This window comes from Neolamprologus multifasciatus, chromosome 16 (assembly GCF_963576455.1).
Source record: "Neolamprologus multifasciatus chromosome 16, fNeoMul1.2, whole genome shotgun sequence".
NCBI classification, from domain to species: domain Eukaryota; kingdom Metazoa; phylum Chordata; class Actinopteri; order Cichliformes; family Cichlidae; genus Neolamprologus; species Neolamprologus multifasciatus.
This window is the reverse complement of record NC_140454.1, coordinates 2,853,553-2,864,079: the sequence shown is the minus strand read 5'-3', so window position 1 is coordinate 2,864,079 and position 10,527 is coordinate 2,853,553. Positions and strand designations below refer to the sequence as shown.

The window sequence follows — 10,527 nt, the reverse complement described above, 5'->3', positions numbered from 1 at the left end:
AAAAAATTTGAGACAACCTGAAGGCGGAACCTATACCTGGAGCTGAGGATTGGTTCACAGATGGATGTTGCCACAGAGATGAGGAAGGACTAAAAACAGGGTATGCGGTGGTCTGCAGAGTAGGAAGTGAGTATCAGGTCAAAGAAGCAGGAAGGATTGAGGGACAGCAGTCGGCCCAAAGAGCTGAAGTGATAGCCCTAGCTCGAGCTTTGAGGTTAGCTAAGGATATGAGAGTGAACATCTACACTGACTCAGCGTATGCATTTGGAGCAGCTCATGTGGAACTGCCTCAGTGGAAAAGAGCAGGATTCAGAACAGCAACCAACGCACCTATTTGCCACAAGAAGGAAATGGAGGAACTGGAGGAGGCCTTGGGTGATCCAAGAGAGGTGAGTATCATAAAATGCAAAGGGCACTCACAAGGAACCAGCATGGTGGCAAAAGGAAACCAGAAAGCGGATGAAGCGCAAAGGAGGCAGCAGGCTATAAAGGACGGAGACAAATGATACAGGTAATTGCAGAAGAGGAAGGGCCAATTAACCTAATGGAGGAGGTCAAACAGGCCCAGGAGGAGGCATCCCCAGAGGAAAAGGGTGTGTGGAAAAACAAGGGAGCCTGGCAGGACGGAAGCTTGTGGAGGGGGCCAGACGGCCGTCCCGTGCTAACAGCAAAAATGGCGAAACAGAAGGTGAGCGAGGCCCACGGGCTTTGTAAAGGTTCTTTTGATTTGGAAGGAAAAGTAAGCGCAGACGGAGTCCCAGGGAGTGTCCAAAAAGTGATTTATTAAACACACACGTATTATACAGTGTGGGAGCCAGTCTCTTCGCTCATCCCCAAAACAGAAAGCTTTATAGTCTTTATGACGTCAGAACAATTCCTGGACATGATCTTATCAGAACAACAACAACCCTTCCCGGACTCGAAACCAGATGTTTCCCATATATAGTCATGGAACAGAACAACTGTGTAAGACGAGTGTTCTGTTGTGTAAGATTGTTGGACCAGGCCACCAAAAGTTGAGTGTCCTTATTTGACTTACACTGAATCTAGAATGTGGTAAATGATACATGATAATAAGGATGATAACCGAATAATGATAATGATAGGTGATAGACTAATGAAGTAATGATGAAATAATGATTGTGCATGTGAATAATAACATAGTGACAGAAAAATAACATTCCTTTACGTGACAACTCCTCCTCTTGGGCTCGCTTGCGAGACCAACTTACACCAGGATTTGTCTCACTCATCCTTCCAGCTTACAATCTCCTTCAAGGGCATCATAGACTCAGGCGCCGCTGAACCCTTCGAGCCAGAGCTCAGGGCTCTCTCCAGCATCTTTACCAAAACTCGCCGGACCAGAGGGATGAGACAACATCCGATCATTAATATAGCAAGAAAAACAACAAAAGAACACATGGCAGACATAACAACACTCTTCCATTGCCCAAAGACAGACGTAAACCAGTCTCCCAGTCCAGTGTTCACACCTGATTGCTCATGCATGGTTTTAGATAACATTTTCAAACTCTCAAGCGCTCTAGTAACCGTACCGTCTGGGGCCGTATTGTTGGGAATGAAAGTACAGCACATGTCCCCAAACATGGCACACACACCACCCTTCTCAGCCAACAACATGTCAAGGGCCATTCGATTCTGGATTCCCATTAACGACGTCGGTCCCAATTGTTCCGCAAGGCCTTCTACCGCGTCCCTAGTGAGATTAGAGAGTCTCAACACATTATAATGAACATAGTTAATGCGATCAACATTTTTGTTTGGAGTTATCCATAGAAACACACTTTCAAAACCGGCCGCTATCTGATTAACTAACTTATACCCATCTGGAACTCCCCTGGGAACTCCTAGGGAGTCAATCCAGGTTGGTGAGTCCCATCTTGGGTCATATTTGTGCACACCCCTAACACTTCTCCTACGTCTGGCTGTCAACACACCAGTGTCCTGCTGTGGAACGGTCTCTACTCTATTTCCTATCAGCATCAAAGGTGCTCCTAGGCGCACCAGAGCACAGGTTCCCACACTCCCCAGTGGAACCTGCACCAAAAGGGTGTACTGCCCACAATAATAATATAGCCCACCCCTTGCCCAGGTGCCTATAATAGTACTTGGGTCACTTACATTATTGGTAGTCCTGCCGGGGATTGTCCTCTGACACCAGCTTGGATCAATTCTTCCTAACGTGTATCTCACACTGTCTGTAGAGAACTCAAAACATGTATAATTATCCTTTTTAGGTGTGAATGAACCTGGTTGTGTACGTTTATCAATTGGCGGATATAATCCTGACAAAGTGGTGCAGTTACCTGTGTTCACTGCCTCTCTAGTTAATCTCAGCATACACTCATAACCCCACTCATCCTCTGGATACAGAGGAGCGGGTTCAGTGAACAGACGAGGCCTAGCTGTAGCACAAGCAACACAATCAACCACTTCCTGCTCTTTAGCATTTTGAGCCACCCAATCTAACCAAAGATTCCTATCACTGACTTAGGGTAGCATACCATAGAGTGATAACAAATCCACACATCATATGTTCTCCAGCTGCTACCGTCTCCTGGGCATCTAATTACCTCACACAAATCGAATGTGAATGCTGTCGTGGACCCATTAACATACCCAAACTCGACTCCCCCACTGGCTTTGAGACACCCATCGTTCCCACCTGAGCCAACCTCACGCTTGAATTTTCTCGACGGCTCGATCGGTTTGGACTTTGGAGCGGATAGACCTCTGCGTCTGGGCAATTCATCTGTCTGCCAATGAACAAACAAACACGTTACAACACTTATCAACCCCAACATTCCCATTAGTTTCCAATTTTCCCACAGTTTCATGATCACTGTCCCCAGGCTCTTTTACTTTTACTTTAAACTTCGTAATACGAGTATAAGATTATGAGTATAAAAATATGCGATTAACGTACAAAACTATTACGACTGCTTTAAACTATCAATTACTTTAGACTAGAGCCCTAGCCTATCATGAGCCTGGAATGGATTGATGCTTGGCGCGTGACGCTCCTCTTCTTTCTTCGTCTCCCCAGGTAGACTGCTGGGGAGAACCGCTGCACAGGGGGAGAGGATTATTCTGCCTCTATGTTCCCCCCCGTGTTACTTTGGGTGGAGCTTATCTCGAGTAAGCTCTCGTCCGCCACTGCGCATTGAGACCAATGGAACCAGGTCTCACCCTTTCCCTTCAACCGAACCGCACTGGTGGTACGAGCAGTCACCTTGAATGGCCCCGTCCACCTTGGATCTCTCCACTTTCGCTTAATGACCTTCAGCCACACTGCCTTGGCGTCGGGGACGGACCTGTCCACCGCATTCACCCCCACTCCAACCTGTTGTGTGAAACTAGACCCAAGAGCTTTTAATTCTTTCCAACATTCAGCATGGTTTCTATTACTTTTTATACTTTCTTCCGCCGGGACTGTTGTCCAAGGACCTGGAAACTGTCGTCCTGTCAACAGCTCATATGGTGTGAAACCTGTGGATTGATTAACACAACATCTTATTATCATCAATGCAATTGGCAGGGCTGCAACCCAATTTAGCCCCGTCTGAGCAGAAATTTTAGCTATTTTATTTTTCAGGTTTAGATTCATTCTTTCCACCTTCCCCTGGGACTGAGGATGATACACCGTCCCAAATCGGTGCTGCAACCCCAGCTTCTGTTCTACTTCTGCCAAATCCTTTTTTTTTAAAATGAGTTCCATTGTCTGATTGAATTCGTTTAGGAAAACCATGCCGGGGGATGTAATGATTGATTAAACACTTAATCACACTTTTTGCATCCTCCCTTTTTGTTGGCCACGCTTCGGGCCACCCCGTCAAAGCATCCACACTCACCAGCAAATACCGGACTCCTCCTGGTCCCACATCAATCATGTCAGTGAAATCAATGACAATCTCTTCCCCTGGTCTTCCTGGAATGGGGAACTTACCTGCCTCTGGTTTAATCACTGGCTTTGGATTGTGCCTCCCACAGATCAGGCACGTCCTAGCTTTTTCCTTAATCATATCCCTCAAAAAGGGATGCCACCAATGGCACAGATGTCTCTCCATCTGGGCCACACCCACATGGCCAAGCCCATGTGCTTCTGCAATCTTCTGTTCCGCTAGGTTGGCGGTCAACACCGGTCGTCCGTCAGGTCCTCGCCAGAGACCTCCTCCTTCCCATGCTCCTCGGCTCTTCCAGACCCCCTTCTCTTCCCGGGCCGCCTCCTCTTGGGCCTTCCTGGCCTCCTCCAACCTGTTGACTCCTACTTCTTCCTCCACACTTATTTGCACGATCTGCCGTAGTGCTTTATAGCCGGCTGCCTCTTTCGCAGCTCGATCGGCTTCCTGATTTCCTCTGGCCACCATGCCAGTCCCCGAGGAGTGACCTTTACACTTTATGATACTCACCTCCTCTTGCACATGGCTTCCTCCATGTTTCAACTCCCCAATGAGACATGTACAAGAATGTTGCACCTTCTCTCTAAAACAATCTCCTGCCAACCTGTAACCTTGTGTAAAACCTGAGTCAGCAGTTACATGTTAAGCCTATTTAACTCCCCGCTCAACCTGGAGCCTGTATCCTGCAAAACAAATCTGCAAACAAACAAATCTGTTAAATCAAACTTCTTATTTACAACCAACTATAGATCATGAGAGCAATAAAGCATTCAGCATAACAGACAAGCATCATGTTCAGGTTTTCTCCAATCATTAACTCACTATTATTACCATAATTTACTCAGTGACTTTCCTTAAGCAATGTCACTCCACCCATTTATCACTAGGAGCACAAAAAGTGGCCAGCTAGTGAGCTCCATGTTGAACTATTCCATAAACACTGCATCTTTTATTTGTTTCCTCATGTCATTTGTCTGTTTTCTACCGAATCCTCCACATGCACCCTTAACAAAAGCAAAACAAACATTAGCAACACACATTGACCATCCAGGTGATCAGGCGTCATAACCTATAAACGCAGTTTCTTCACACACAAGCCCAGCAATCCTGTAGTAGAAAACCAAACGTCAATCAATTGTCCAGTGGTAAATCACATGATCAAACCACATGAAGAACTGTAATGCTGTAGAGAAGAAAATGCAAATGTTAGCGCTGCGCAGGTGTATACACTTTCTCACAGTTACCTCTGTGAGCAACACACAACACAAACCCATGAATAACACTCCCCTGGTAAATTTACAAACACAGAAAGTGGCATTTAAAAGTTAAATCGGTTGGCCACAGCTCACGCAACCTCGGATGTTGCTGTCATCTCTCTGCTCCTGTAAAATAAACACACATAAATTCATCCACCCTTTCGTCCTGTCTAGGTGGAGGTTAACTTTGAGTCGTGGTCAAGTCTTATCAGCTTTTGTCAGCTTTTACCAGTCAGTCAGTTTGTTGTATTCCCATTCATTCATCCATTCATTCTTTCTTTGCTGATAGTGGAAACCATCGTCGCATTTGATCTCCACCCTCAGCAAAATGACGTCATTTCAAAAAGAAAAAGAAGAACTTTAGATCGGATTACCTCGCTGAATCCTTCTTAGGCCGGGACTCTCATTTTCTAATTGTCCCAGATAAGTGGCTTCCCCAGAGCCCATTTTGATGTGGAGAAACTCACTTGCAACAACTTTATTGACGACGTGTAGCGCTTTTAATTCCCAACGTGCAGATCTGCTTAAAGAAAAGAAATTCACAAACAAAATCAGTGCACTGTTCAAAAATAAAAATAAAATAAAATAAAATAAAATAAAAGATAAAGCTGAAAAACAAAAGTAAATAAAAGATACCGAAGCCCGGTCTTAGGACTTGTCACTCTTATAAGTGAAAAAATACCAAATCTAAACTTGGTGCCATGGTAAAACTTTCCCCATACTTCAGAAACAAAAACAAAACAAAACAAAAAATCTGCTAGTTTCACTCATTTAAACTCTGGGTGCAGGATTCTGTTCACAAAATAATACTAATTCAATCTATGTATCACTTCTCAACCCACTCAATAAACCAGACAGGATGCTGGTAACAGTATTACCTTCTTAAAATTGTGTTTGATCCTAGTGAGCTGATCGCGTGTGTGTGTGTGTGTGTGTGTGTGTGTGTGTTTCTGTTAGTCGGGTTAATACATTTTCTATTTCTATGTATCCTTTTATGTACCTTCCCCCTTTTTTCTGAAACAAAACTCCGTTCACTCCTAAATTTGTTTCAGAAACATCCAAATGAAAAACTCTGTCATAGTCAGGCACAGCTAAACCCCAAATGTTTGCAGGTTACCATCGGCAACCACACTGTGTGGTTGTTAACCCCTTCTACAAATGCCCTCTTTTAATGTGTTTCACTTCATGTATGATTTTGTGTTATCTCTAGTGCATATCATGTGAAAGTGTGGTGTTGTCTTTTCATTTTTCTACCAGTACACTTGCATACCTCAGTACTTGTCTTCCTCCCCCTTTTGTGGTGATCTGGACACTGTGTCAATCCTCCACTCCCAGGCAGTCGTTTGTCTCCCTGGATTCCTTAACCCAATTTAATTCCCCAAACTAAAACAGCAGCCTCAGTCATCACGTGCTCCTTTTCTCTCCGCTCTTTTCTCCCACTTTTCAGTCCAATAGCAGTCAGTTCTCTTCAGCTTTGTCCCGTGTATCTCCTTGTCCCACTGTCTCTTTCATTGCCATCTCGCTCCAAACATAGCAAATGTCAAACTCAGACAGTCTTCTCAAAAGTCCTTCACACACAGTGAGGTTGCAGCTTGCTGGAAACGCATCTCCATCCATCCAATCTAGATGGTGGGTCTTCTCTTTCTGATGTCGTTTGCCCATAGCGCTGCTAGACCTCTCTGCTCAGAACTCCGGTATTGTCTCTTGGACTTCTGTCCATTGTCGATGTTCATGCTCATGCTTCTGAAACTGCACTCTGTGTCTTCAGGGAGAGATTAGCTTCCTTGGAGCTTGCTTGTTCAGGATGAGAACGGGAAACTGCAAAACAATTCAGCCAAAAATTCTGGCTGGGTGTTTCTATTTTATTTTATTTCTAATGATTTTAACCTATAATTTTCTTCCGACTGCTGCCCGTGGAGAATTGATTCAGGTCCGTTCCCCACCTGTAAACGACAGACTGAGAGACTCTCATTATACACTGTGACTCCACTCCTAAAACAACACATCTCTACTTATTTTGTTTTGAACTCTACTGACTTTAAACCCCAAATGTGAATTTTTAGTTGTTCATAACCGTAAACACAAAAAATCTTCTTGATGTTTTTATTAATTATTTTCGTCCACAACACTCCAAATTGTTTTCATTTTGTGTCCAGCAGGGGAATAAGGTGACCTCTAGCATCACTGCTTCCCCAGTTGGAGACAATTTCTCACTCACACTTCCACACTTTTATTTTCTTTGTTTATTTTAGTTCCTTTTCTTTCTTTTTTCCTTTCCTTTTTTTTACACGCACACATTAACCTGTTAACTCATTTATACAGTCAGCCATCAAATTCTCCATTCATCCTTGAGTACTTGATCACCTTTAAAGTCACTGTTACTTTTGGCAATTTTATTTATCTTTACCTTAACACTAATTCACTATTTTAGTTTCCTTTATTTATTTTCAGTTCACTTGCTCCTATTTGATCACTAGGATTTCTTGACTCTTATTATTTCACAGAAAATCAACTAATCTACTTCTCCTTCTTTTGTCATCCAAGAATTCACACACACATGCACAGGCTGGTCACTTGGCCCCCACCTTTTTTCTTTCACAGAGACACACACATTTTACTCCTCGTTCGGTCCGCCTGTGAACCCGCCCCTCGAGGCTGGCTCACACTCACTTCCTGCTTGTCGCAGTACCGTTCAAACTCTCTGTGAGACACTTCTTTCTCTGCTTATTCTGGACAACGCCCTAGACGGCACACAGAGCGGGTGCCATCCGCTCTTGTGCACCTCGCAAATTTTCAAACTGCGCCACAGACTCGATACCGCAGTTTCTCTTCCTCTAAAAAATATAAAACCAAACTCAACCCCCCAATTGACTTCAGAGTTTGATTTCTACACACCACAAACATACACTATTTTGTTTAATCCTCATACACTCAGCTTCTGTATTAAATCACTTTCACAGCACACGCAGTTATAATCAATATAAGCAATTTACACAGCCGATTTACACTTTATTTTATATACACAGGCCTGTATCAACATGAGAAACGACGCCAAATGCCAAGACAAATTATTCACCAGTTCCTTATCACTTCTTATCACTTCTGTATCGGTACACCTAACTGAGTTGAACAATCACACAAATACAGGAAAACTGTTTTTCCCCCATTTTCCTTTAATACTCGATGGGCACATGCGCTGCCCCCCTTTGTCTCTTTCTCCTCACACACACACACTGCAGGGTTCACCAAGCCCCCTCCTTTGCAGATGCTGGAGACAGAGAGGCAGAGACACTTTTCTTTTTTTCACCACACACGAAAGCAAGCCTATACATGCAAGCTTTTAAACAATATAAGCGCTTCTCCACCGGTATTTACACACTATTTACATACACGGGCCCGTATAGACATAAACACGCCGCCTGCCAGAACAGCTTATCGTGTTTTATTTCTCTTTTTATTTCTATACCACTTGTCCTAAATTTTTGACTAATTTGAAAGCTCTAAGCCCAGGCTTCACCTTGGTCCGCAGAACCAGCCTTGATGATCAATAACCCCGCGTCGGGAACGCCCTCACCGGCCGCGGTCAGATTTCTAAGCCCTAATTAATTTAAAACCGCTCCCCGCAAGTTAACAGGTCGCTCCACGTCCTGCGTCAAGGAATCAACCTCACGCGTTCAGCTTTACTTAAAGCTCACTGTCACCCACGTTAATAGTCACGGCCGGGTCTCACCCTTCAGCCAAACAGCACAGTAAAAGGTAATCCTTGATTACCTGGCCTTTAACGGGTGTCCGAAGTCCCGCGGGAGGCCACCCGAGCTACCTGAACACCGTCAGTGATGAACGCACGTCTGCGATCACCTGTCGCCGCTACACGCTGAACCCTGTGCTCTACGGGGTCTCACCCCGGTCTAGGTTAATTTATACACTGTTTAAAAGCGTCCCTGGGGACTCTCAGCCCCTCAGTTTTTATTTACCTGACGCCCGAAACCGCGTTTCTACCACCCAATGAGTCCAAATTCCCCTAACCTTAAAGAGTGCCTGGCATCTAACTCCACACTCTCACTTAAGGCACACAAACCAAGCCTCTTAGCTTTAACACCACAAAAAACCTCACAAAAAACACAGAAAACCCCCTAAAATAAACAGCAATAACTTTTGAGAGAATTTTATCAAACTTTTACCACTAATTATCCTAATTAAATAAAATCACTACGGACAGAACCCAGCAGAAGGCCCCCCTGAGTGAACATTCAATTTAGTTTTAACTTCGCATTTAGTACCTTTGGATAAAAACTATTCAACAGGTGGTACTGACCTTTTATGTCCCGGGTTTTTGTCACTCAGTAGTGGGCCCCCCCCCTGGATCCCCCCGTCTTTGGCACCCCCGAGGAGCTCCGCTCCCTCGCAGCGCGTCTTCTTTCCCCCCAAACCGGGTTTTCGGCACCAAAATGTAAAGGTTCTTTTGATTTGGAAGGAAAAGTAAGCGCAGACGGAGTCCCAGGGAGTGTCCAAAAAGTGATTTATTAAACACACACGTATTATACAGTGTGGGAGCCAGTCTCTTCGCTCATCCCCAAAACAGAAAGCTTTATAGTCTTTATGACGTCAGAACAATTCCTGGACATGATCTTATCAGAACAACAACAACCCTTCCCGGACTCGAAACCAGATGTTTCCCATATATAGTCATGGAACAGAACAACTGTGTAAGACGAGTGTTCTGTTGTGTAAGATTGTTGGACCAGGCCACCAAAAGTTGAGTGTCCTTATTTGACTTACACTGAATCTAGAATGTGGTAAATGATACATGATAATAAGGATGATAACCGAATAATGATAATGATAGGTGATAGACTAATGAAGTAATGATGAAATAATGATTGTGCATGTGAATAATAACATAGTGACAGAAAAATAACATTCCTTTACGTGACAGCTTGGACACGTGGGGATAGCACAGATGGAGAGAAATCTGTGTCATTGGTGGCACCCTAAGCTCAGAGAAATGATAAGGGAGAAGGCCAGAATGTGTTTAATCTGCGGAGCACACAATCCCAAGCCAGTGATCAAACCAGAATTGGGTAAGTTCCGGATGCCTGAGAGGCCGGGAGAGGAGATTGTCATTGATTTCACTGATATGATTGATTCAGGCCCTGGTGGTCTTCGATATTTGTTGGTGTGTGTAGATGTACCGACTGGCTGGCCAGAGGAATGGGCAACTAAAAAGGAAGATGCGAGGACCGTGATCAAATGTTTAATCAATCATTACATTCCTCGACATGGGTTCCCCAAAAGAATTAGATCAGATAATGGAACCCATTTTAAAAATCAAGATTTGGCAAAGGTGGAAA

General features: G+C 44.2%; 1 long non-coding RNA gene across 1 annotated transcript; it reads right to left on the bottom strand.

Moving 5' to 3' along the window:
• Positions 1-762: 762 nt before the first annotated feature.
• Positions 763-10,115, bottom strand: LOC146500003 (uncharacterized). The gene is made up of 2 exons (XR_014869927.1): positions 9,492-10,115; positions 763-3,377 (listed from the first exon to the last, which is right to left on the bottom strand). It is a non-coding gene; the product is annotated as an uncharacterized LOC146500003 (long non-coding RNA).
• Positions 10,116-10,527: the final 412 nt, after the last annotated feature.